Source organism: Dendrobates tinctorius, unplaced genomic scaffold, assembly GCF_039654945.1.
Source record: "Dendrobates tinctorius isolate UK_male_01 unplaced genomic scaffold, ASM3965494v1 ptg000133l, whole genome shotgun sequence".
Taxonomy (NCBI): Eukaryota; Metazoa; Chordata; class Amphibia; order Anura; family Dendrobatidae; genus Dendrobates; species Dendrobates tinctorius.
This window is the reverse complement of record NW_027361801.1, coordinates 46,519,964-46,547,075: the sequence shown is the minus strand read 5'-3', so window position 1 is coordinate 46,547,075 and position 27,112 is coordinate 46,519,964.

The following is a 27,112-nucleotide window of genomic DNA, read 5'->3' as shown; positions in this document are numbered from 1 at the left end:
TCACACAATCCAAAAGTGTCCATCCAGTGTCCAAAAGTGTGTGCAGAGATTCAAAATCTCCCTTATCCTCTAGTCACTTTGGTCACAGCTGTGCCATCGAGCCTGTCACATAGCGCTCAGATATCAGTGGGCCTCACACAATCCAAAAGTGTCCAGTGTCCAAAAGTGTGTGCAGAGATTCAAAATCTCCCTTATTCTCTAGTCACTTTGGTCACAGCTGTGCCATCGAGCCTGTCACATAGCGCTCAGATATCAGTGGGCCTCACACAATCCAAAAGTGTCCATCCAGTGTCCAAAAGTGTGTGCAGAGATTCAAAATCTCCCTTATCCTCTAGTCACTTTGGTCACAGCTGTGCCATCGAGCCTGTCACATAGCGCTCAGATATCAGTGGGCCTCACACAATCCAAAAGTGTCCATCCAGTGTCCAAAAGTGTGTGCAGAGATTCAAAATCTCCCTTATCCTCTAGTCACTTTGGTCACAGCTGTGCCATCGAGCCTGTCACATAGCGCTCAGATATCAGTGGGCCTCACACAATCCAAAAGTGTCCAGTGTCCACAAGTGTCTGCAGAAATTCAAAATCTCCCCTGTCCTATAGACACCTTGTACCTTGTTTTACATTACTATATAGTTTGTTGGATTTTGTCTACATTTCTACCAAAAATGAGGAAGGCTGGTGGAAGAGGCCGTGGAATTGGGCGGGGGTTGGCAGCTGGTAATGATGGTGTTGGTGGTGGATCTGATGGTAGTGGCAAGAGCAAAATAGGACCGAATGCAGGAGGTGCTGACCCTGCGTCATCGTCTGGCTACATAAGGCCTCGAACGCTTAGTTTTCCAGGAGTTGGCAAACCGCTTTTAAAGCCAGAGCATCAGGAAAAAGTTTTGTCTTACATTGCTGACTCAGCCTCCAGCTCTATCGCCTCCTCTTCTTCAGTTGTAAAAAGTAAAAGCACTGAGTCGTCATTGGAGGCTCATGTTCATGAACCACACCTTTCCTTGTGTCCTTCACCCCAACCAAGATTGAAGGATGACGCAGGCCATACTACTGATTACTCCATGGAGCTGTTTTCACATACCATGCCTGGATTATCAAGTGAAATGGTGAATTACCCAGGCCAAGATGAATCTGACATGGAGTGCACTGATGCACAGCTGCTGATGGATGATTCTGCTGGTACATTCACTCAGAGCACTACATTGTCCTCGCAGTGTACAGAGCCAGATTCTGACCCTGATGAGACTCAGGTGCCCCTTCCTGCACACTATACCAACATACACGGTGACACAGAGGAAGGTGCACATGACATAGAAGAGGAGGTGATGGATGACCCAGTTGTTGACCCAGATTGGCATCCATTGGGGGAAGAGGGTGCTGCTTCCAATAGCTCAGATGAGGAGCATCCACTGCAGACATCGACATCGCAACAGCTGTTATCTGGCAGGCCCGGAGCACTCCAAAGACAGGTTCCAAACATCAAAAGAGTTGCTGGACAGCTTGTCCAGAGGGTCAAAAGATCACAGCGTGCTAGGCCGCAAAATGTCTGCCAAAGTAGGAAGAGTGCAGTGTGGCACTTTTTTGAACAAAATCCTCATGATCAGGCCAAGGTTATCTGTAAGAAGTGCGCAAAGACCTTTAGCCGAGGGAAAAATCTGAAAAATTTGAATACCAGTTGCATGCTTAGACATTTAACCAGCATGCACTTGCAAGCGTGGACACAACACCAAACCTCAAGTGCCACATGTGCAACTGATCACAACGAAGGTAGTCAGCAACGCTACATTGTTTCCCCCACTGTAAGCCCACCGGTTAGCACAGCAGCAAATGTTGAGGTGTCGTTGCAAGACCACAGCAGTCAGGGAATCCCACTGTTATATCAAAGAAAGACTGATTCTAGGCCATCAGAGAGAACACCAACTCCATCACCATCATCAACCCTCTCTCAGTCCGCCCTGTCCACCGCTACTTCCACCATATGCAGCTCTCAAGTCCAGCTCACCCTCCCAGACACTATGAGTAGGTCAAGAAAGTACTCAGTCTCTCATCCGCGTACACTGGGTTTGAACGCCCACATTGCAAAACTAATCTCGTTTGAGATGATGCCCTTTCTGTTGGTGGTAAGCACAGCTTTCCGCGAACTCATGGCCTATGCAGTACCACGCTATGACCTACCCAGTCGCCACTTCTTCTCTCGCAAAGCCATCCCAGCCCTCCACCATCATGTGAAAGACCGCATTGTCCATGCACTCAAGCAGTCAGTGAGCGGAAAAGTGCACCTCACAACTGATGCATGGTCCAGTCGGCATGGCCAGGGCCGTTACGTGTCCATCACTGCGCACTGGGTTAATGTGGTGGATGCAGGGTCCACAGGGGACAGCGGTGGTGGGACAGTGCTGCCTAGCCCACGGTATAGGAAACAGTTGGCTGTAGGCGTTCGACCCTCCTCCTCCTCCTCCTCCTCCAGAAGCGAAAGCTCGTCCACAGAGCGCAGTCGTACGAGCACTCCATCTGCAGCTGACACTGTTGCACACGATGTGTCCCCCTATCGAGCAGCTAGTGGAAAGCGTCAGCAGGCTGTGTTGCAGATGATGTGTTTGGGCGACAGACACACCGCCGAGGTGCTGGCCGAGTACTTGAAGCGACAAACTGAGTCATGGCTGGGCAGTGTACATCTTGAGGCAGGCAAGGTAGTTAGTGATAACGGACGTAATTTTGTGGCAGCCATAGCCCTTTCAAAACTCAGCCACATACCTTGCTTGGCTCACACCTTGAACCTGGTGGTGCAGTGCTTCCTCAAAAATTATCCGGAGTTAACAGCCCTGCTCCAGAAGGTGCGAAGACTGTGCGCGCACATCCGCCGGTCGCCTGTACATTCCGTTCGTATGCAGAAGCTGCAGCGATTGCTCCACCTTCCCAACCACCGCCTCATTATCGACATTGCAACAAGGTGGAACTCCACCCTGCACATGGTGGAGCGGCTGTGCGAGCAGAGGCAGGCCATAATGCATTTGTGGGAGGATACACGGCCAGGCACTTTGAGAGCAGACATGGAGTTGACAGGTGTGCAGTGGTCGAAGCTGAAAGACCTTTGTAAAGTCCTTCAGTGTTTTGAGGAATGCACACGGCTGGTAAGCGCAGACGACGCCATCCTAAGCATGAGCATCCCACTTATGCGTCTGCTCATGCAAACTTTGACGCACCTTAAGGAGCAGGCGTCTGCAGCCAATGTTGATGAGGAGGAAGAGGAGGAGGGAATCCTTGATGACATTCAGCCATTGTCTGCTCAGGGACCTCTCCTGGACGAGGTGGAGGAAGAAGAGGAGGAGGAGGATGATGATGGGGATGATTACTTAGGGGAGGAGGATGCATCTCGTGGGGCAAGTGAAAATGTTGGCGTGGCAAGGTCTGGTACAGGGTTTGTGCGTGACTGGAGGGATGTGGATTTGCCAGAAAGTGCTCCTCCACCCAGCACTCGCAGTGCATCATTGACACCGGGAACATTGGCCCACATGTCAGATTATGCCTTGCGGATCCTAAAAAGGGACCCCCGCATTGCCAAAATGATGAACGATGACGACTACTGGTTGGCCAGCATCCTGGATCCACGCTATAAAGGCAAATTACAAAACATCATGCCACAGGAAAACCTTGACCTAATATTGGCTAATAAACAAGCAACTCTGGTAAATCGGTTGCATGAGGCATTCCCAGCACACAGCAGCGGTGATGGTTCTCACACGAGCCGTACGGGCCGGGGGCAGCTTGGTAGAGGTGTTCATGGTGCACACAGCAGAAGTGGCGTTGGAGACAGGGGTTTCATGACAATGTTGTGGACTGATTTTTCAAATACCGCTCACACAACTGGTAATACTGCATCGATGGAAAGTGACAGGGGACAGCAGTTGTCAACTATGGTTACAAACTACTTTTCCTCCCATATCGATGTTCTCCCACACAGGTCATTCCCCTTTGACTATTGGGCCGCTAAACTGGACACCTGGCCTGAATTGGCCCAATATGCCTTACAGGAGCTCGCTTGCCCAGCTGCAAGTGTGCTATCGGAAAGAGTCTTCAGTGCAGCTGGATCAATCCTGACAGAAAAAAGGACCCGTCTGTCAACCCAAAATGTGGATGATCTAACCTTCATTAAAATGAACCACGCATGGGTTTCCAAGGATTTTGTCCCACCTTCCCCTGATGACACATAGGGTGACAGAAAAATGGCTTGCTTTGGTCCACCTCTTCCTGGTACTTCACCTATTTCGCCTTTTGCATCAGCTGAATGTCCAACATCAACATATGCCACTTTCTAAAACTCCCTAACTGTGCTGCCTCCCCCCCCATGGCCGAGGTCACCACCTAGCGCACGACACCGTGCGAGTGCCGTTGCCCTGGACAGGTGGGTAGGCCGACTCTTGGGCGCGGGCACTGGCACAGGGTCCCTCATAGTGCAATCAAGTGTCTCTGACGGTGGTGGTGCACACCCGCCGTCAGACACACCGCTGTACTATGAGGGGCCCAGTGCCAGTACCGACGCCCACGAGTGGGCCCCCCTTGCTTGGGCAGGGCCCCAGCATTTGCAATCTTTACCTCTCCCTGCTCCTCCGCTGTGTAATCAGGGCCGTCAAATCCATACTGTGCCTGACACCGTCTGAGCCTGCCTCCTGATGTATAGACATATATTTTGAATGTGTACGCTATCCATACATGTTATCCGGGGATACGGTACCCTTTCTAACCTTTGTGCAATCACGTGCAATCCATACTGGGCCTAACACCGTCTGAGCCTGCCTCCTGAGACATATATTTTGAATGTGTACGCTATCCATACATGTTATCCGGGGATACGGTACCCTTTCTAACCTTTGTGCAATCACGTGCAATCCATACTGGGCCTAACACCGTCTGAGCTGCCTCCTGAGACATATATTTTGAATGTGTACAATATCCATACATGTTATCCGGGGATACGGTACCCTTTCTAACCTTTGTGCAATCACGTGCAATCCATACTGGGCCTAACACCGTCTGAGCCTGCCTCCTGAGACATATATTTTGAATGTGTACGCTATCCATACATGTTATCCGGGGATACGGTACCCTTTCTAACCTTTGTGCAATCACGTGCAATCCATACTGGGCCTAACACCGTCTGAGCCTGCCTCCTGAGACATATATTTTGAATGTGTACGCTATCCATACATGTTATCCGGGGATACGGTACCCTTTCTAACCTTTGTGCAATCACGTGCAATCCATACTGGGCCTAACACCGTCTGAGCCTGCCTCCTGAGACATATATTTTGAATGTGTATGCTATCCATACATGTTATCCGGGGATACGGTACCCTTTCTAACCTTTGTGCAATCACGTGCAATCCATACTGGGCCTAACACCGTCTGAGCCTGCCTCCTGAGACATATATTTTGAATGTGTACGCTATCCATACATGTTATCTGGGGATACGGTACCCTTTCTAACCTTTATGCAATCACGTGCAATCCATACTGGGCCTAACACCGTCTGAGAATGGTAGATGGGGCCCACCATACACTGGAACATTCCAAAGGTGGACATCAGACACTGGAGCAGCATTTACAGGGCCCATTATACACTAGAGCATTAGAAATGGGGCCCATTATGTTTGGAGCATTATTTGGGCCCATAAGACAGTAGAGCTTCATCCATGGGGACCAACATATACTGTAGCATTATGTGGAGCTCATCATATACTGTTTCAAACATTATATGGGACCAATGATTCTGTATGGAGAAATAGATGGGCCTCGTCATGAGATGTAAAAAGTGAGGTATTTTTCATTGTACTATACCGCTATTTCTCTGCCGTATCGGAGCATGATGAGTTGTGGTATATGTTAAAGGGGCGCTCTTTCGCCCAGGGCACATGAAAACCTGGAGCCAGCCCTTCCCCCCCACAGTCTGTAGCCAAATAACCCCCATTTTTCAGTGCGTAACTTGTATTATGAAGTTAATTAAGGTTGACAAGCTTAAGTAAGAAGAATTGATGCTTTTGGCATTCAAATGGGCACTGTAGGTGTGTTTCCTGTCCTCCTCTCACTGCCGACTTTTATTCCCCATTGACTTACATTGGGTTTCGTGTTTCGGGACGACCCCGACTTTTCCCTATAATCGGCCGATCTTGCTCGACCCGACTATTGGAAAAGTCGGGTTTCACGAAACGAAACGCGACCCTAAAAAACCAAAAGTCGCTCGACTCTACGTGAAGGCATTGACTGCGGGCCTACACCTACCTCTGGGACAGAATTGACCACACGTGTCATTTCTCAGACCAACTTGGGGGTGCACAATCTACCCTTTAACAGCGCTATCAGCCAGAGCCGGCTGGCTTGCATCCCGCTTCCATCACTGAACTCTGCGAAACTCCGGTGGAATTTGAGACCGCTCCGCGATCTACACATTGCTCCGTCTTCGCGGGACCTCACCCAAGGGAACCTGGACACACCACTTTCGTCAGGAGACAGTGCCTTGACTACTTTCAGGACCAAGCCAGAGACTTCACGCGCTTCCTTCGGATGCACTGTGGAAGAACAAACCTGCAACGCCCTGAGAACTTCAGACTGATAAGTTTGCCAGTTACTTAGATAACGTTATTGTTTCCCCTGTTTTATGCATTCTGCCTTCACCCCCTTCATCACCAATAATCTCCCTGCGTGGAGTATCCCCTGTAATAAATCCCCCTTAACTCTTGTTCTGCCTCCTGCTCATCACTGCATCCCATGTTCCTGTGCTTTCCTACAAAGCAATGGCCTTAAAAAGCTGCACAAAAATTATTTATTTTGTTGGAGCAGTTTTAAGGTAATTCATCGCAAACAGGGTAGTGTCATGAATCATTAAGGGATTCGTGACAGCTCTGTGTCTGTTGGAATTTAAATGTAGTCTCATGCTGGCAGCCTCTTTTAGGCTGGTCAGCTGATGTTGGTTGTTAACCACTCCCACCTCCCTTTAAATAGTCACATGACTCATCAAGTGATCTTCAGTTATAGATTTAGGCCTCTTTCACACATCCGTCTTTGACCATCAGTCAAAATCCGCCTTTTTTTTCCCATTGAGTTGCATTACTGGCGGATCTTGACGGATGGTCATCCGTTGGATCCGTTTTTATACGGATCCGCCAAAATTTTGACGTCCGCCGACTTGCCCGGATGGACAATGAAACGTTTTTTTGGCCGGCCGGATCCACATTTTACAGTGCGCATGCCCGGAAGAATTGACTCTGCCAGAAATTTAACCCTAAACTCGGTTCTGGCGGCTGAAAAAATCTCTCTCTCAAACAGGCCTTACTTCTATGCAGACCAGCTAGGTGTGTGGAGTTTAGTTGTGGTATGGCTGCTGTTGGAGTCCTGTTTATCTGGTGCCGTTTGCTGCTGTAGAGCATAGTAGCAGATTCTGAGCTAAGTTGTATTCTTTCTGTCAGTCCCTTGTGTGAGGGGTTGACACACTTAGCTGCTTCCTCAGGTAGACACAGGAACCATTCTGGTAGAGAATCACCTGATGGTTTATTGTGGATAGCATAAACCTTGGCAGGGTTCAGCAAAATAAACAAAGCCTTGCTGGCATAATGGTAAAACAAGCAAAACACAGTTCATATGAGTCCATTCCCTGCAGGGTTCAACTGCAGTTTTCCTGCACAGTCCTTTAGCTCCTCCAGGAGCTATGTGGGCGTTCCTGCTCTCCCAATACACAACACACACTGATTCTCATATCCAGGTATTTAACACCCATATGATGGTCACATAACCTTGACCTGACACAGGCCCTGGCAGGATTCTGCATGTGGAGATATGATGGACCTCCGGCCGCCCACTCTATGGAGTTCCACTAAAACCAGCCCATAACATAGGTTACTATTAAGACCTCTCAGCACTTTGCGTGCTGGAGGAAAAAACACTCTGGTTTTACATCACTGACCGCAGTATACGCAGTGACACGTATCTCCCTTCACATACTATGCCAGTGACTCTGTCACATATTCCCCGCCTCTGCCCAAAGCCGGGGGTTTTGGCAACTTCATATCAGACAGGGAATTTGAAAAAGACCATCTGCGTTACCGTGTAACTTCCTGAGTCTACTGTATGTTCCATGTGGAAACTAAAGTCTTGAAGGGCTAAGAACCACCTAGTCACCCTGGTGTTTTTACCCTTCTTCTCTCTTAACCCCCTTAGAGGGGGCATGGTCTGACACTAACTTAAATCTGTGGCCTATCAGGTAGTACTTCAGTGTATCTATGGCCCATTTTATAGCCAAACACTCCTCCTCCACTATGGCGTAATTCTCACAAGAAGAGAGTTTCCGGCTCAGGTATAGGATGGGATGCTCTTCTCCATTTATCTCTTGAGACAGCATGGTTCCCAACCCAACATCTTAAGCATCGGTCTAGACCACACATTCCTTGCTAAAGTCTGGTGCAACCAGAACCGGATGCTTACACAGAGACTGCTTGAGCTCTTGAAACGCCATCTCTGTGTCAGCAGACCATTTCAGCATCGTCGACTTGGTACCCACCAGTAGATCCGTTAATGGTGCAGCAATTATGGCAACGTTCGGGATAAAATGCCAGTAATACCCCACAATCCGAAGAAACGCCCTCACTTGTTTCTTGGGGAGCGGTTGCATTTTGTTAAACTGGGCCTTGATTTCGCCTCTCCCAAAGATGTAGCCCAAGTACCTGGCCACTTCCTTCCTTATTGCACACTTCTTGGGATTTATGGTGAATCCCAGTTTCCTCAACGCATCAAGGATTGCCTGTACCTTGGGCAGGTGCAAACTTCAGTCAGTATATACCAAATACTGAGCACACTCATAGGGTTTTGATGTGAGAAAAATGTGTTTAATACATACAGTAGTCACTAGTTACAAACGTTTCGGACTTGCTAGACCTTCATCAGTGTACTACAAAAGAAAACCAAATAAAATAAAATAAAAGTGCTGGAAATACATAAACAAAAGTATAAACAAAATTAATTCAGTGAACATAGGTCAAATGTATGGCAATTGTTAGATAACCCATATGGAGACATTCAAACTGCAAAAATATAGTCTCAGAAGGGGAAAGAAAAATCGAAATGTTTGTAACTAGTGACTACTGTATGTATTAAACACATTTTTCTCACATCAAAACCCTATGAGTGTGCTCAGTATTTGGTATATACTATAAAGGTTTGGGAACCTACTGACTGGCACCTCCATCACGGCTGTGCTAACCTTTCTCTATATACAAACTTCAGCCAGGGCTGAAAATGACTAAGTCATCCAAGTAGGCTGCAGCATATTTCTTGTGTGGAGCCATAATTTGATCCATCGCCCTCTGGAAGGTAGCTGAGGACCCTTGCAGTCTGAAAGGCATCCTGGTGTACTGGAAACACCCATCCGGCATTGAGAATGCCGTCTTCTCCTTGGTGGCCTGGGATATGGGGATCTGCCAGTATCCCTTCGTCAGGTCAGGGGTTGTGATGTACTTCACGGGCCTCAGTCGCTCAGTGAGTTCATCCACGCTGGGCATCTGGTATGCATCGAAGCTAGACACCTCATTGAGCCTGGGGTAATTGTTACAAAACCGACACTTGCCATTAGGCTACGGTACAAGGACAATGTGACTTGACCAGCCACTTCTTGACTCCTCTATCACCCTGAGGTCCAGTTTTCTGTTCATCTCCTTGGAGATAATCTCCTGGCGTGCTTCAAGGATTCTCTATGATTTGAGGTTTACCCTTACATGCGGCTCTGTTAGGATGTCGTATTCAATGATCTGTGTGTGCCCTGGCAACTCTGAGAACAGGTCCCGGTTCTGCTACAGCAGTCCCTGACATTGTTGCTTCTGGGCCGGCATTAGTGTCTCAGTAATTACGACCTCCTTGACCTTGGCTTCGGGATGGGCCCCCAGGCAAGCAGCTTCCAGCGGCTCACGGTCCTGCCAAGGTTTTAGTAAGTTGACATGGTATACCTGGTGTGGCTTCCTGTGACTGGGCTGGTGTACCTTGTAATTCACATACCCCGATTTTTTCCACAATCTCAAACAGGCCTTGGCACTTGGCCAAAAACTTGCTCTCCACCATAGGGATAAGTACCAGCACGCGGTCCCCAGACTGGAATTGCCATAGCCTTGCCGATCGGTTGTACATACTTGTTTGGGCCTCCTGTGCCTGGAGGTGTACCTTTACAATAAGCATTACATATGCCATCCTTTCCTGCAGCTGGATGACGTGCTTAATGACAATCCGGTTTGGAGTGACCTCAGCTTCCCAGGTTTCCTTGGTGATTTCCAGGAGCCCCCGTGGATGTCAGCCGTATCGGAGCTCAAAAGGTGAGAAGCCAGTGGAGGCCTGTAGGACTTCTCTGATAGAAAAGAGCAGGACCGGAAGCAGATAGTCCCAGTCTCGACTGTCCTTTTCCACGGCTCTCTAGAGCATGGCCTTCAAGGTCTTTTTGAAGCGCTCCACCAGGCCATCGGTCTGCAGATGGTAAACGGAGGTTCCCAGTTGGACAATCTGGAGGACTCTACACAGCTCCCACATTACTTTGCTCATAAATAGGGTGCCCTGGTCCGTCAAAATCTCTTTTGGCAAACCGGTCAGGGCAAAGATATGGACAAACTCCCGTGCAATACTTTTAACCGAAGAGTTCCTCAGTGACAGCGCTTCTGGATACCAGGTCGCGTAATCCATGACCACTAAGATGTACTGGTGGCCGCATGCAGAGGCTTTGGAAGTGAGAAGTAGGAGCAGTTATCTGACAGGTGAGGCAGTATCTACAATAATTTAGGATCTCTCGGTAACACCCTGGCCAATAGAACCTCTGTAGCACTCTCTCTTGAGTTTTCTCTACCCCGAGATGTCCACCCAAGACATGCAAATTGGCCATGTCGAAAACCCACTGCCGATAGGGTCCTGGAACTAAGAGCTGCTCAACAATCTCTCCTCCCCTCAGTTTGGTCACCCGATATAATAACTCGCCATTGACTGCAGAGAGGGAACCTGGTGTCAGCCCCCGGCTCTTGAGCAACCCCATTACATACAGTCATATAATCAAATGCCCCCTTTAATGTGAGGCCTTGAAGATGTGCAGTCCCAAAATTCTCCTCAAGCACTTCTAAACCAGGGAAGCTGAGCTCCCCTGTTACTATCTCGTCCTTCTCTCCAGCGAGGACACAGAGGGGGAATTCTTCCATCCTTAATTTTGATGGAGACATCATTTCAAAGGCCTGGCTTTTTAACCGGGACATTCTGTATAGCCCCACTTCTGCCACAAGATCTAAAACAGAGGAAAATCCCGCCTCAGTATTACAGGATGGATCAAGTCTTTTACCACCCCAGTCTCATGGGACTTATCACCACAGTCTGTTCCCATTGTTATTCTGGCTACCAGGTAGCCCTTGGCATCTCCGTGTATGCTGCGAACACACACAACAATTTTAGGGATTAACTGGTGGGGCAGTACAGTGCTGATCAGGGTCAACAGACTTCCAGAGTCCAACAGTCCCAGAACCATAACCCCATTGGCGGACACGGCACATGGCTGGGGCCCTTTGCCAGTTTGGCAGTCCACGCTGCAGGTCGGATAGGCATAATAGGAGCAGCATCTGCCTAGGCTACAGTCCATGGGTTCAGGGAACACTGGGCGGCTACATGTCCCGGATTGTGACATTGCCAACAGACCACATCCTTTATAAGCACCTAAGATGACCCCTCAGCAGGGTTGGGATGCCCCCCCAGTTTTGGGCCTAGCCACCCTCTTTGGTGAGCCCGCTTCCTTTTGGGTATCCCAGTATGGGGAATTAGCCAAGTCTGGTTTCCCGAGGGACTTCTCCACAATCTGGTATCTCTCAACCAGACAGACCAAATCATCTGCATTCTGGTGGTCGCTCTGGGCAACCCAGGTCTGTATTAGCCTGGGTAGGGAGTGGATGAACCTGTCGATCACCACACACTCGAACATCTGGGCGGGAGTGGTAGTCTCTGACTGCAACCACTCTTGGACCAGGTGCAACAGATCAAACACTTGGGAGCATGAGGATTGTCGCCAGCGTATGCCCAGCAGTGGACTCGCTGAGCTCTCATGGACATTGTCACTCCCAGGCGTGCCAGAATTTCAGTTTTTAATTTGCAAATTATTTGAAATCCTGGAGGGCTAAGTCGTAAAATGCCTTTTGGGGTTCGCTGGTCAAATAGGGGGCCAGCACCTCTGTCCACTGCTCTGGTGGTAGCCTCTCACGCTCCTCCACCCGCTTAACACAGTCAAAAAGGCTTCAACATCATCCCCTGGGGTCTTTTTATGTATGGCTCATCTTACTGTTTTCTGGAAGTATGTGTGGACTATTTTTGGAGCTTTTGGTCTTTGTATTTTTGATTTTTTTCTTAAATCTTGTACATTTATAATTGTTCATTTGTTTATCTGTTCATATGTTTTTTTTTATCAGTCCAGGAGTACTGAATTGCATTAGGGGGGAATGTGGCGCCCCCAGGAGTATGGTCGCCACACTGGCATTGCCTTCCTCCAGGGAGGGTGATGTCAGGCTTGGAAGCAATGAAGGGTCTCTCTGACAGTTAATCAATACAAACAACACAGTTCCCACTCCAGGCCAGCAGAGGGAGCTCTGAACCAATACTAAGGGGAAGAGCTTCTCTCTGGGGGCCAGGAGGGAAAATTAGTCAGTTCTGTGAGGAGGGCAAAGTGTGTGGACGTGGAGAGAGGAGCTGGGGGATTGAGCAGAGAGTTGAGGCTCATTCCCAGCTGGAGCGCATGATCTGGAGCCTGGTCTCCAAGGTTGTATGGATACTGACGGTCCTGCAACAGAAACCAGAGGAATAGGAAGCTGTAAATGCTCTATTCCCATCTAAGACTCGGAGGCACAACAGCGACGTGTGAGCAAAAGGAGATAGAAGACTACAGCTGTCTGCCATATGAGGTAGATCCAAAAGGGAAGAAGGAGCAACGTCAGTGTAACACAGTACTGCATGTACCTCAAGTAAGCGCTAGAGAGGAGACTGCACAACCCATCTGATAGAGAGATTCCTAAGTTGCTTCCAGGATAATCACCTCCTGTGCCATCTGTAATCTGGACCCTGGACTGCACTTACATGTAAAGGTAAAGAAACTACATTCCGCTGTGTCCTTGCCTTCTTTCTGCAACTTCTCCAGCACTGCTACATCTCTGTGCCAGACACTGCACCCTCTTCCTCAACCTCTATTCTCTTCATCTACTCTGCCCTGGGACTACAGCTCTACCTGTGGAGGGCTATAACATCACTGCTGCACCCCACCATCTGTCCCAGAGGATCTGTCTGCAGCGTCGGCTTAACACCTCCCTTGCTGAACACCACAGGTGGCGTCACGAATCACTGATAAACTTTATTCCACCATTTAACCCCTTTTACATGGGTGCCCAGGGCCACGGACCGGTTCACCGCTGCTGTGACATTCCCCTCTGAAGGACCGGCCCGTACCGAGTACCCCACAGCCCAGGGAGGGCGACCCATTTTGGCGTAACAAACAGGATTTACGGTGCCCGGTGTCCCCGGGTCCTGTTTGCCAGAGACTGTGTTGTGTGCATTAGTCTGTTTGTACCATTGCTGCCATTATCCCGCTGCTTGGCGCGCACGGGAACCCAAAGAGGTGGGCCTTCGTGGGCGGAGCCAGCCGAAGAGCATGAAGAAGTGAAGTGCCGCACGGGAAGAGCAGCGCGAGAGGTGGGAGGAGCAGAGGCCTGCAGCCCCGGTGTCCCCCGATCATCCAACCGGTAAGCCAGCGCAACCCAGAGCCTGGCCCAATGTTAACAAGGGGGGGAAGAGAATGTCGGAAGCACACGCCGATGCAGCGGTGGACGCCCCCACCAACCCCACAGCGCCGCAAAATGCAGGGCCCAACGCGGTTGTGGCTCCAATAACACCCACCGCAGTGGTCCCCATAATGCCGCTATCTATGCCTTACATACCGGGAGCAGTATGGCTACCGCAGTATTCAGAGGAGTCACATACCCTGAGTGACTTCAAAGAGAGACTGTGCAGTATGTTTGAAGTGTATCCTCTGTCTGAAAGCCAGAAGGTGAACATCCTTATTGGGCAGCTAACAGGTGCAGCACAGAGAGAGAGGTAAAAGCCTGGCAGGATACTGATAAGGAGACTGTTAAAAAGATCCTGGCTAAGCTAAGAAGCACCTTTGACACCCGCACTGCCGCTGAAATCAAGATGAGATTCTTTGGGTGTAAGCAGAAAGCGCAGGACAGTATATGGGACTATGTGCTCTTAACCTGCAGGAGGCGCTGCGGGCCGTCAAGCAGATTGATCCAGACAGTGTGAACGATGTGAAAAATGAGGATGATTGACCTCATGGAGATCAACATCCAACACTGCGGAGACACCTGTCTGTGGATGGATACCATGTTTTGGCATAGGTGGTTTCCTTCATTGGAGACTGCCCTTCCCGTGGTTGTTCCTTCCCGGTGAAAGACCTGGCTAGTCATTCCTTGCGTTGAGAAACATGTGATGGTGTCTCCGCGGCTTCTGTTTTGCATGTTTTGCATATTTCTCATAAGGGATGGGGGCAGTGCTCTAGAATCACTGCGTTGAGAAACACGTGATGGTGTCTCCGCAGTGTTGGATGTTGATCTCCATGAGGTCAATCATCCTCATTTTTCACAGTCTTCTACTAGGCATTGCTCCTACTAGCCAGTTTCCTACTCCATACTGATGAGGGGCAAATACCCCGAAACAGCTGTCTGTGGATACCATGTTTTGGCATAGCTGGTTTCCTTCATTGGAGACTGCCCTTCCCGTGGTTGTTCCTTCCCGGTGAAAGACCTGGCTAGTCATTGCTTGCGTTGAGAAACATGTGATGGTGTCTCTGCGGCTTCTGTTTTGCAGTGTGAAAGATGGAGACGGACTGTTAAATTAGCAATTCATTGAGGGACTCCTATCCAGTACCCACAGAGCACAGCTGCGCATCATAGCCCTACAAAACCCTGACCTAGACTTTGCTGATTTCAAAGATAGGGCTATCCGGGTGCTGCATGAACCAAATGTCAGCCATCCAGCGCCCCCTAAGCGCCCAACGATTACATACCACCAGGAAGCAACATCTTTCCCTTCCATCCCTGTGGAGGCTGATGCACAGACTCTGAACAAAGATCCATCTGCAGAACTGCGTCTTCAGGTCCAGGAGTTGACCAAGGGTATGGCCGCACTTGCTAAAACCGTGCAGTCCCTGCAGGTATCCTCCAAGGAGAAGATCCAGCTCACCTCCAGTCAAGAGGATGTCCCATGGCTAAAGAAGAAGAGGATCCCGCCACTCAGAGGAAGGAACAGCGATCGCTATGACCAGGATGGACGTCCCATCTGTCGTCACTGCCACAAGGCAGGCCACCATGCAAGATTCTGTTATTTAAACGAGCAACCTCTGGGGCAGAGGGTCAACCCCCAGAAGTAGGACCACAAGGCCCAAAGAACTGGCGAGCCAAGTATGTTGGAGGGAGACCAGTCCTCCCAGTGGTGATTGACGGTATCCCCTTGTACGTTTTGCTGGACACTGGCTCCCAGGTGACAACTATGCCCTATATCCTTTACAAGCAGCATTGGGCTGACTCTGAACTTACCCGTGGCCCAAGTGATGAACTCACAGTAGTTGCCAGTAATGGTCAGTCTTTACCACAAGTGGGATGTAAAGAAATTACTGTTAAAGTGGGTAGAGTAGAGATAAAATCTCAAGGTCTGATAGTTGTAGATATTGATCGACGAGAATGTAACCCAATGATGACTCTTGGTACCAATGTGATTGAAAATTGTCTTTCTGAGGTTATTGTCTTGTTGCAACAGGTGGCTGAGACTGCTGGTTCCAGTGAACAACGAGTCCTGCAGAAGGAGATCAGGGCCCTGATGCAAAGACAGCAGGTAGAACTGTCTGGCGGAGAAATTGGCAGCGTCAGAGTGAGTGATTCTTTCCCCATTGCGATACCCCCCAGATGTGAAATGTTGATTTGGTGTCGGGCAGCCATAGGCCTCAGAGGAAAAGATTACCAGGCAATGGTAGAACCAGTGTGCTCTGATAGCAGGCCCACTATCCTGACATCCAGAGGGGTAGTTGATGTCCGTAAAGGGAGGGTACCTGTACGCCTCTTGAATTGTGGGGAGGAGGAGGCCACAATACCTCGGTATGCCACAGTTGCTAATCTGCTTACTGTCAGCAACAACGCCATACTGGCAGCAGAGCCCTTGGTCTCGTCCGACCAGGTGGAGGACAATGGCTCTGTAAAGCAACTGGAGGAGTGGTGTCAGCAGCTGCAGGTGGGAACTGATTCCACCCCTTCATACCAAAAGAATGGGGTTTACCGAGTGACTCAGGAGCATGAGCGGGTATTCAGTAAACACACTCTAGATTTTGGGAAGGCAAAAGGGGTTCAACACCATATCCCCACTGGAGATCATCCACCCATAAAAGAAAGATACCGGCCTATACCCCCAACACAATATTAATGTGCCAAAAGTATGTTGCGGGAAATGAAGGAGGCTGGAGTGATCAGAGACAGTTGTAGCCACTGGGCAGCCCCAATAGTTTTTGTGAAAAAGAAAGATGGTACCATGAGAATGTGTGTTGATTACAGAAAAATTAACAGCATTACACATAAGGATGCCTACCCATTACCCAGAATTGAGGAGTCATTAGCTGCACTTAAAACTGCTAACTATTTTTCCACTTTAGATCTCACTAGTGGGTATTGGCAGGTTCCCGTGGCAGAGGCAGACAAGGAGAAAACAGCATTTACCACCCTAATGGGTCTCTGTGAGTTCAACTACATGCCATTCTGGCTCTGCACCGCTCCAGGGACATTCCAAAGGCTAATGGAGTGCTGTCTTGGACACAAGAACTTAGAGACAGTCCTGTTGTACCTTGATGGTGTCATTGTTTTCTCCAAGACTTATGAAGACCATCTGAAGCACCTGGCTGAGGTGTTTGAAGCCTTGTCCAACTTTGGCCTGAAGGTGAAGCCTTCCAAATGCCACCTCCTGAAGCCCAAGGTTCAGTACCTCGGCCATGTAGTGAGTGCAGAAGGTGTGGCACCGGATCCTGACAAAGTCACAGTCATCCGGGACTGGCAGAAGCCCAGCAACCTCCATGAAGTATGTAAATTCCTCGGGCTGGTAGGCTACTACCGAAGGTTCATCAAAGGCTTCACTGAGATAGCCACTCCTATGCAAAATCTTCTGGTGGGTCAGCCCAAGAAGGCCAGAAAGCAGAGTCCTACATTCGAATGGAATGAGGAGCTGGAGAGGTCCTTCACTCGACTGAAGATGGCTCTCACAGGAGATGAAGTTCTGGCCTACCCAGATTATGACTGGGAGCAGTACTGCCTCAGGTACAGAATGGCAAAGAAAGAGTGATCTCCTATGCCAGCAGGAAGCTTCGTCCCACTGAAAGGAACCCTGACAACTACAGTTCCTTCAAGCTGGAGTTGTTTGCCATAGTCTGGGCTGTGACTGAACGATTCAAGCATTACCTAGCTTCAGCCAAGTTTACCATCTTCACGGACAAAAACCCGTTGACTCACTTGGAAACTGCAAAACTAGGTGCACTGGAGCAGAGATGGATGGCTCGGCTGTCTAACTATGAATTCACCATCAATTACCGAGCGGGGCACAAGAATGCCAATGCTGATGCGCTGTCCAGAATGCCTAATCTGCCAGATGCAGGAGAAGACCCTGAGGCACTTGAAGAAATAGAGTTACCTGCCTTCCACCGGCCAATTGCGGCCCAACGTGCCCAAGGAGTGAGAAATAGACGGTCTGGCTTGAAAGAGGCCACGCTAAATCCATTGCCTCATCATGACTTGGCAGAAACGCAGAATAGCGACCCCGCAGTCTGCCTGGTGAAGGAGCTACTGTCACAAGCTGACTCACGCCCATAGTCGGATGCTCCTGAAGAAACCCAACAGTTGTGGAAGGAAAGAGGTCGGCTGTTCATCTATGAAGGAAAGCTGTGCCGGAGGAGTATCAATGCCCGCACTCATGAGCTGGTCTGGCAGGTGATAGTCCCAAAGAGAAAAGCATCAATGGTCTTGGAAGCATACCATAATGGAGCTGGACACTTCGGATGGAAGACGTTGGAAGCCTTGCTCCGGGAGAGATTCTACTGGGCTGGTATGAGGAAAGCCATTGAAAATTGGTGTCGGGAGTGTGGACAATGCAACCTGCGCATAAAGGACCGTAACAGCCAGTGAGCTCCTTTGCAGCTGATAATAACCAAACAGCCACTCGAGTTGGTCGCCCTGGACCATGTGAAGCTGGTCCCAAGCCGTTCAGGCTACAGTTATGCTCTTACCATCGTCCATCGTTGACCATTACTCGAGATTCCTGGTAGACGTGCCTGTCAAGGATCAAACAGCCAGGACAGCAGCCAGAGCATTCCAACAGCACTTTTGTAGACCACACGGATATCCCGAGCAAGTGCTTACAGATCAAGGCCCAGCCTTTGAGGCGGCAGTGTTCCAGGAATTCTGTAACTTGTATGGTTACAAGAAGATCAGGACAACACCGTACCATCCACAGACCAATGGCATGTGTGAAAAGATGAACCAGGTGGTGATCGACCTACTGAAGACCTTGCCTTTGGAAGAGAGGAATCTGTGGCCAGAAAAGTTGCCAGATCTGGTAGACCTCTACAACCATATTCCTGTAAATTCCACCAACTGCACTCTAGCCTACCTAATGAGAGCGAGGCCTGGTAAGCTGCCTATTGATTTGGATATGGGAGTCCTTACACCTGAAGTGACGTCACCAGATGCTGACTGGGACACAGAGAGGCAGCAACAGTATCGAAGAGTTAAAGAGTGTGTAGAAGAGTCTAGCTCAGGCAATACAAAAGCAAGAAAGGCACTACAATCACCATGCACCTGCAGTTCCCTTGTCACCAGGAGAACAAGTCCTAAAAAGGAAAAGGAGGATGCATAAATTAGATGACCAATGGGAAGCTGAACCCTACACCATCTTACCATCAAACTTCGATAACACCAAGGTGTGCCTTATCAGTAAGGATGGGGGAGAAACCTCAGCAGCAGTATCAAGGGATCATTTGAAATTGTGCCCTGACCAGTTAAAAGAAAGAATGGAAGAGCAAAACAACATCCAACCCATAGAAGAAAAGGTCAGCACTGTACTTGGAGAATTCATTGCAAATTGGACTAGAGTAAATAATGCCATAGTGGTGCCAGTTTTGACCTTTCCCCAACTGGTAGTACAAGAAGTGACTCAAGAGAACTCTGAAAATCAGGAAGTTCAGGTAGCAGATGCCACACCAGCAGTGGAGCCAGAGAATCCTCACCCTGCCAGTGGTGAATCTGTCATGCCCATGGTGAGTCTAAGAGTTCGCAGACGGCTACTACCCAGTTTACCCACACCAGAGCTACGTAGGTCTGTCCGTAGCACCCAAGGCATACCACCCCTCAGGTTTCGCATCTAAATAAGTTATGCAAATAATGTAAATGTTAACCTGTACATATAAATATGTAACATTTTAAGTTTTGTGCCTACAGAGACTCTGTAAGAAATCCCCTTTTTGAATTTTCCAGTTTGTTTTGATGGACAATTGGGCCACAGGACTAGGTGTGATCAAAAACTTCTTTTGTACATAGTTCACCATTTGCCTAGGAATGGATCATGGACATTGACGCATGGACTAATCGTCACAGGACTATTTTTGGAGCTTTTGGTTTTTGTATTTTTCGTTTTTTTCTTAAATCTTGTACATTTATAAATGTTCATTTGTTTATCTGTTCATATGTTTTTTTTATCAGTCCAGGAGTACTGAATTGCACTAGGGGGTATGTGGTGCCCCCAGGAGTATGGTCGCCACACTGGCATTGCCTTCCTCCAGGGAGGGTGATGTCAGGCTTGGAAGCAATGAAGGGTCTCTCTGACAGTTAATCAATACAAACAACACAGTTCCCACTCCAGGCCAGCAGAGGGAGCTCTGAACCAATAATAAGGGGAAGAGCTTCTCTCTGGGGGCCAGGAGGGAAAATTAGTCAGTTCTGTGAGGAGGGAGAAGTGTGTGGACGTTGAGAGAGGAGTTGGGGGATTGAGCAGAGAGTTGAGTGTTGTGAGTTCATTTTCCCCTTCACCATTGAGGTCTGATGAACTCCCTCTTCTGGTGAAGGAAGGTAGTGAGGCTGATTACCAAGCACCTGGGTATGATGATGATGACTGGGTGACGGGAATTGCTGACTGGATATAAGGCAGCTGACGCCCTTCTGCCTTGCTGGTGATCTCTCAGGGATTCTAGGAGACCAGTCTGATTCCTGCTCCTCAAAAGCTAAGTTTTCTGCACTGCTTTTTGCATTTGTGTTTTGTTTTGCCTTGTTTTTCTGAATTTCTGCCATTCCCTGCTGGGGTGAGTTGAATTCCTTTTTGCTCTGTCTTCAGAAAATACCTGAGTGCTGATATAGTCTTTTTGAAGCCTAGCGTCTTCAGGGTTTTTGTCCCTATCAGCCTGTTGGCCCTTGTTTTGATAGGGTTTTTGGCGGATTGCAGACAGCAGCTTTCCTATACTTTCCTATTTAGTTAGCTTGGGCCCCATCATTTGCTCAGCCTATCTTTCTATCTGTGTGAGTGTTTTTTCATCTTGCTTCACCGTCATTATATGTTGGGGGCTGCCTATTGCTTTGGGGTCTGCTCTGGGGCAGTTTAGATTTCCCTTTCTGTCTTTAGGCTATGTAGTTCTCCGGCTGTGATCGAGGGGTCTAGGGCACCGTAGGAACCCCCCACGGCTACTGCTAATTGTTGTTGATAGGTTCAGGGGTCTGCAATCCGATAGCTGACAACTTCTCTGGTTTTCTGGACTTAGCTAGTATTTCTGTTTTTGTCTCCTACGGTGAATCATTCATAACAGAATCACCAGCCATACCGCAGATCCTAGGGTACTCAATAGCAGGAAAGAATTGTAAAAAAAAAAAAAAAAAAAGTGTGTATATTCTTTCCTCTATATCTCTGAGGCCGTAGGGGGAATTTTTTTTTCTCTCAATGGAGATAAAGCACTTGTCTGATCGTGTGGAACAGCTCGCTGCGGAAGTGCGGGGAATTTCCGTCTACCTTGCTCATTCACATGCTGCTGAACCAAAGATCCCTACTCATGATGTGTTTTTTGGGGATCGGTCTAAATTTTTGAATTTTAAAAATAATTGTAAATTATTTTTTACCTTGAAGCCTAACTCATCAGGGAGCTCCACGCAGCAAGTTAAAATTGTCATCTCTTTGCTGCGTGGCGATCCCCAGGATTGGGCGTTTTCTTTGAAACCAGATGATCCTATTCTGACTAATGTGAACGCATTTTTTCAAGCCTTGGGGTTGTTGTATGACGAACCTAGTGCTATTGATCAGGCTGAAAAGACCCTGTTGGCATTGAGCTAGGGTCGAGATTCTGCAGAATTGTACTGTCAAAAATTCTGAAAGTGGGCGGTCCTTACTACCTGGAATGATAATGCCTTGGCAGCTCTCTTTCGGAAGGGTTTGTCAGAAGCCGTAAAAGATACTATGGTGGGATTTCCTGTTCCTTCTGGTCTTGACGATTCTATGTCATTAGCCATTAAGGTTGATCGGCGTTTACGTGAACGCAGGACTGCACGAGAGGTGTTGCCACCTGTTGAACAAGTGTCTGAACCTATGCAATGTGATAGAGTTTTGTCCAGGGAGCAATGTCAGGAGTTCAGAAGGCGTAATAAGCTGTGTTTTTTTTCTGGAGATGCCTCGCATATTATTTCTGTCTGTCCTAAAGGAGAGAAACGTTTTGGACACACGTTTTCTGTGGGTGGTGTTCAACCTAAGTTTCTTCTGGCAATTACTCTGATCTGCTCCCTGTCCACATTTTCCGCCAAGGCATTTGTGGATTCGGGAGCAGCCCTGAACCTAATGGACTTGGATTTTGCTAAACGTTGTGGATTTCCGATGACACCTCTGCGGACGCCTATCCCTTTGAGAGGGATTGATGCCACTCCTTTGGCGAAAAATAAACCTCAGTTTTGGACCCAGGTGGTAATGCGGATCGCCCCAGACCATCAAGAAAATTGCAGATTTTTGGTGTTGCATAATTTGCATGATACCTTTGTTCTGGGGTTTCCCTGGTTGCAAATTCATAATCCAGTTTTGGATAGGAAATCTGTGTCTGCGGTGAGTTGGGGTTGTCGGTGTGCCCTTAGTGAGGCTCCGGTTTTTTCCACCTCTCCTCAGTCACATGATGTTCCTGACTATTTGGCGGACTTTTATGATGTATTTAGTGAGAATGAGTCTGCGTCTCTGCCTCCTCATAGGAGTTATGACTGTGCAATTGAACTGAGCCCGGGGTGTAAATTTCCCAAGGGTCGGCTCTTCAATTTATCTGTACCCGAGCACGAGGCTATGCGATCCTATATTAAGGAGGCATTGGAGGATGGTCATATTAGACCATCCTCTTCACCCTTAGGTGCTGGGTTTTTTTTTCGTGGCCAAAAAGGATGGTTCATTAAGGCCTGGTATTGATTATCGTGCCCTCAACAAAATTACTATTAAATATCAGTATCCGTTACCCCTGATTTCGGATCTATTCTCCAGAGTTAAAGGTGCTTGCTGGTTTACCAAGCTTGACCTCAGGGGGGCGTATAATCTTATCCGCATTAAGCATGGGGATGAATGGAAGACGGCGTTTAATACTCCAGAGGGACATTTTGAGTACCTGGTGATGCCTTTTGGGCTCACTAATGCCCCTTCTGTCTTCCAGTGCTTCATGAACGATATTTTCCGAGACTTTGTGGATAAATTTTTGATTATCTATCTGGATGATATTTTGATCTTCTCCAAGGATTGGGATTCTCATGTGGAACATGTTCGGACTGTGTTCCGGATCTTGAGGGAGAATTCCCTGTATGTCAAGGGATCGAAATGCCTTTTTGGGGTACAGAGGATTTCTTTTTTGGGATTTATTTTGTCTCCGTCAACTATTGAAATGGACCCGGCCAAGGTACAGGCCATTTATGATTGGGTTCAGCCCACTTCTTTGAAGGCCCTCCAGAAGTTTTTGGGTTTTGCTAATTTTTATCGGAAATTTATAGCAAAATTTTCTAGTATTGCCAAGCCATTGACTGATCTGACTAAGAAGGGTGCTGATGTGTTGAATTGGTCTCCGGAGGCTGTTTCTTCCTTTCAGGAGCTGAAGCGAAGACTCACTTCTGCCCCGGTTTTGCGGCAACCTGATGTCTCACTCCCGTTCCAGGTAGAGGTGGACGCTTCTGAGATTGGTGCAGGAGCTGTTTTGTCCCAAAAGGATCCTGTAACATCTAAAATGAATCCCTGTGCTTTCTTTTCCTGAAAGTTCTCTCCATCTGAACGTAACTATGATGTGGGGAATCAGGAACTGTTAGCCATGAAATGGGCATTTGAGGAGTGGAGACATTGGTTGGAGGGAGCTAAACATCAAGTCATGGTCCTCACTGACCACAAGAATTTGATTTACCTGGAGTCAGCCAAACGCTTGAACCCTAGACAGGCTAGGTGGGCCTTGTTTTTTACACGTTTTGATTTTGTGGTCTCTTTTCTTCCTGGCACTAAGAATGTCAAGGCTGATGCTCTCTCTAGGAGCTTCTTTGCTGATTCTCCTGTGGTGACCAAGCCTGCTACCATCTTAGGCGAAGGGGTGTTTCTTTCTGCCGTCTCGCCCGACTTGAGACGTGCTCTGGAAGAGTCCCAGGAGGACAAACCTGAGCGTTGTCCCAGGGGAAAGTTGTATGTTCCTGACCAGTGGAATAAGAGGGTGATGTCTGAAGTTCATTGCTCTGCATTGGCTGGTCATCCAGGTATTTTTGGTACTAGAGATCTGGTGAGTCGGTCTTTTTGGTGGCCCGCCTTGTCTCGTGATGTCAGGAATTTTGAGCAGTCCTGTGGGACTTGCTCCCGGTCTAAACCTTGTTCTCGCTCTAGTGGGTTGTTGATGCCTTTGCCGGTCCCCAGGAGGCCATGGACCCATATTTCAATGGATTTCATCTCTGATGTGCCTGTCTCTCAGAGAATGACTGTTATTTGGGTGATTTGTGATAGGTTCTCTAAGATGGTTCATCTTGTACCACTCCCTAAGTTGCCATCTTCCTCTGAGTTGGTGCCCCTGTTTTTGCAAAAGGTGGTTCGCTTGCACGGGATTCCTGAGAACATTGTATCTGACAGAGGAGTTTAGTTTGTGTCTAGATTTTGGAGGACCTTCTGTTCCAAGCTGGGAATTCAGTTGTCCTTCTCTTCTGCTTTTCACCCTCAGACCAATGGGCAGACGGAGAGAACAAACCAGACCTTGGAGTCGTATTTGAGATGTTTTATTTCTGTTGATCAGGATGATTGGGTTTCATTTTTTCCCTTGGCCGAATTTGCTTTAAATAATAGAGCTAGTTCTGCCACTTTGATGTCACCTTTTTTTTGTAACTTTGGGTTTCATCCTCGATTTTCTTCAGGGCAGGTGGAGCCTTCTGCCTGCCCAGGTGTTGACACTGTGGTGGAGAGAATGCACCAGATCTGGGACCAAGTGGTGGATAAGTTATCTCTCTCCCAGGAAAAGGCCAAGCGGTTTTCCAACCGACATAGGACCATTGGTCCCCAGTTTAAGGTTGGTGATATGGTTTGGTTATCATCAAAAAATATCACTATGAAGGTGGCTTCTCCTAAGTTTAAGTCTAGATTTATTGGACCTTACAAGATTTTGGAGATTATTAATCCGGTCTCTTTTCGCTTGGCTCTTCCTGTCACATTTAAAATCCATAATGTGTTTCATAAGTCCTTATTGAAGAGGTTTGTTGAACCAGGAGTTCCTGGGGTGGCACCTCCGGACCCTGTATTGGTTGAAGGTAACATGGAATATGAGGTAGAGAAGATACTGGATTCCCGTCTGGCTAGACGGAGACTCCAGTATTTGGTTACGTGGAAGGGTTTTGGCCAGGAGGATAATTCCTGGGTCTCTGCCTCTGATATTCATGCCAAAAGATTGGTACGTGCCTTTCATCGGACTCACCCTGATCGCCCTGGAGGTTTGGATGAGGGTTCGTTGACCCCTCCTCAAGGGGGAGGTACTGTTGTGAGTTCATTTTCCCCTTCACCATTGAGGTCTGATGAACTCCCTCTTCTGGTGAAGGAAGGTAGTGAGGCTGATTACCAAGCACCTGGGTATGATGATGATGACGGTGACGGGAATTGCTGACTGAATATAAGGCAGCCGACGCCCTTCTGCCTTGCTGGTAATCTCTCTGAGGGATTCTAGGAGACCAGTCTGATTCCTGCTCCTCAAAAGCTAAGTTTTCTGCACTGCTTTTTGCATTTGTGTTTTGTTTTGCCTTGTTTTTCTGAATTTCTGCCATTCCCTGCTGGGGTGAGTTGAATTCCTTTTTGCTCTGTCTTCACAAAATACCTGAGTGCAGATATAGTGTTTTTGAAGCCTAGCGTCTTCAGGGCTTTTGTCCCTATCAGCCTGTTGGCCCTTGTTTTGATAGGGTTTTTGGCGGATTGCAGACAGCAGCTTTCCTATCCTTTCCTATTTAGTTAGCTTGGGCCCCATCATTTGCTCAGCCTATCTTTCTATCTGTGTGAGTGTTTTTTCATCTTGCTTCACCGTCATTATATGTTGGGGGCTGCCTATTGCTTTGGGGTCTGCTCTGGGGCAGTTTAGATTTCCCTTTCTCTCTTTAGGCTATGTAGTTCTCCGGCTGTGATCGAGGGGTCTAGGGCACCGTAGGAACCCCCCACGGCTACTGCTAGTTGTTGTTGATAGGTTCAGGGGTCTGCAATCCGATAGCTGCCAACTTCTCTGGTTTTCTGGACTTAGCTAGTATTTCTGTTTTTGCCTCCTACGGTGACTCATTCATAACAGAATCACCAGCCATACCGCAGATCCTAGGGTACTCAATAGCAGGAAAGAATTGTAAAAAAAAAAAAAAAGTGTGTATATTCTTTCCTCTATATCTCTGAGGCCGTAGGGGGAATTTTTTTTTCTCTCAATGGAGATAAAGCACTTGTCTGATCGTGTGGAACAGCTCGCTGCGGAAGTGCGGGGAATTTCCGTCTACCTTGCTCATTCACATGCTGCTGAACCAAAGATCCCTACTCATGATGTGTTTTTTGGGGATCGGTCTAAATTTTTGAATTTTAAAAATAATTGTAAATTATTTTTTACCTTGAAGCCTAACTCATCAGGGAGCTCCACGCAGCAAGTTAAAATTGTCATCTCTTTGCTGCGTGCCGATCCCCAGGATTGGGCGTTTTCTTTGAAACCAGATGATCCTATTCTGACTAATGTGAACGCATTTTTTCAAGCCTTGGGGTTGTTGTATGACGAACCTAGTGCTATTGATCAGGCTGAAAAGACCCTGTTGGCATTGAGCCAGGGTCGAGATTCTGCAGAATTGTACTGTCAAAAATTCTGAAAGTGGGCGGTCCTTACTACCTGGAATGATAATGCCTTGGCAGCTCTCTTTCGGAAGGGTTTGTCAGAAGCCGTAAAAGATACTATGGTGGGATTTCCTGTTCCTTCTGGTCTTGACGATTCTATGTCATTAGCCATTAAGGTTGATCGGCGTTTACGTGAACGCAGGACTGCACGAGAGGTGTTGCCACCTGTTGAACAAGTGTCTGAACCTATGCAATGTGATAGAGTTTTGTCCAGGGAGCAATGTCAGGAGTTCAGAAGGCGTAATAAGCTGTGTTTTTTTTCTGGAGATGCCTCGCATATTATTTCTGTCTGTCCTAAAGGAGAGAAACGTTTTGGACACACGTTTTCTGTGGGTGGTGTTCAACCTAAGTTTCTTCTGGCAATTACTCTGATCTGCTCCCTGTCCACATTTTCCGCCAAGGCATTTGTGGATTCGGGAGCAGCCCTGAACCTAATGAACTTGGATTTTGCTAAACGTTGTGGATTTCCGATGACACCTCTGCGGACGCCTATCCCTTTGAGAGGGATTGATGCCACTCCTTTGGCGAAAAATAAACCTCAGTTTTGGACCCAGGTGGTAATGCGGGTCGCCCCAGACCATCAAGAAAATTGTAGATTTTTGGTGTTGCATAATTTGCATGATACCATTGTTCTGGGGTTTCCCTG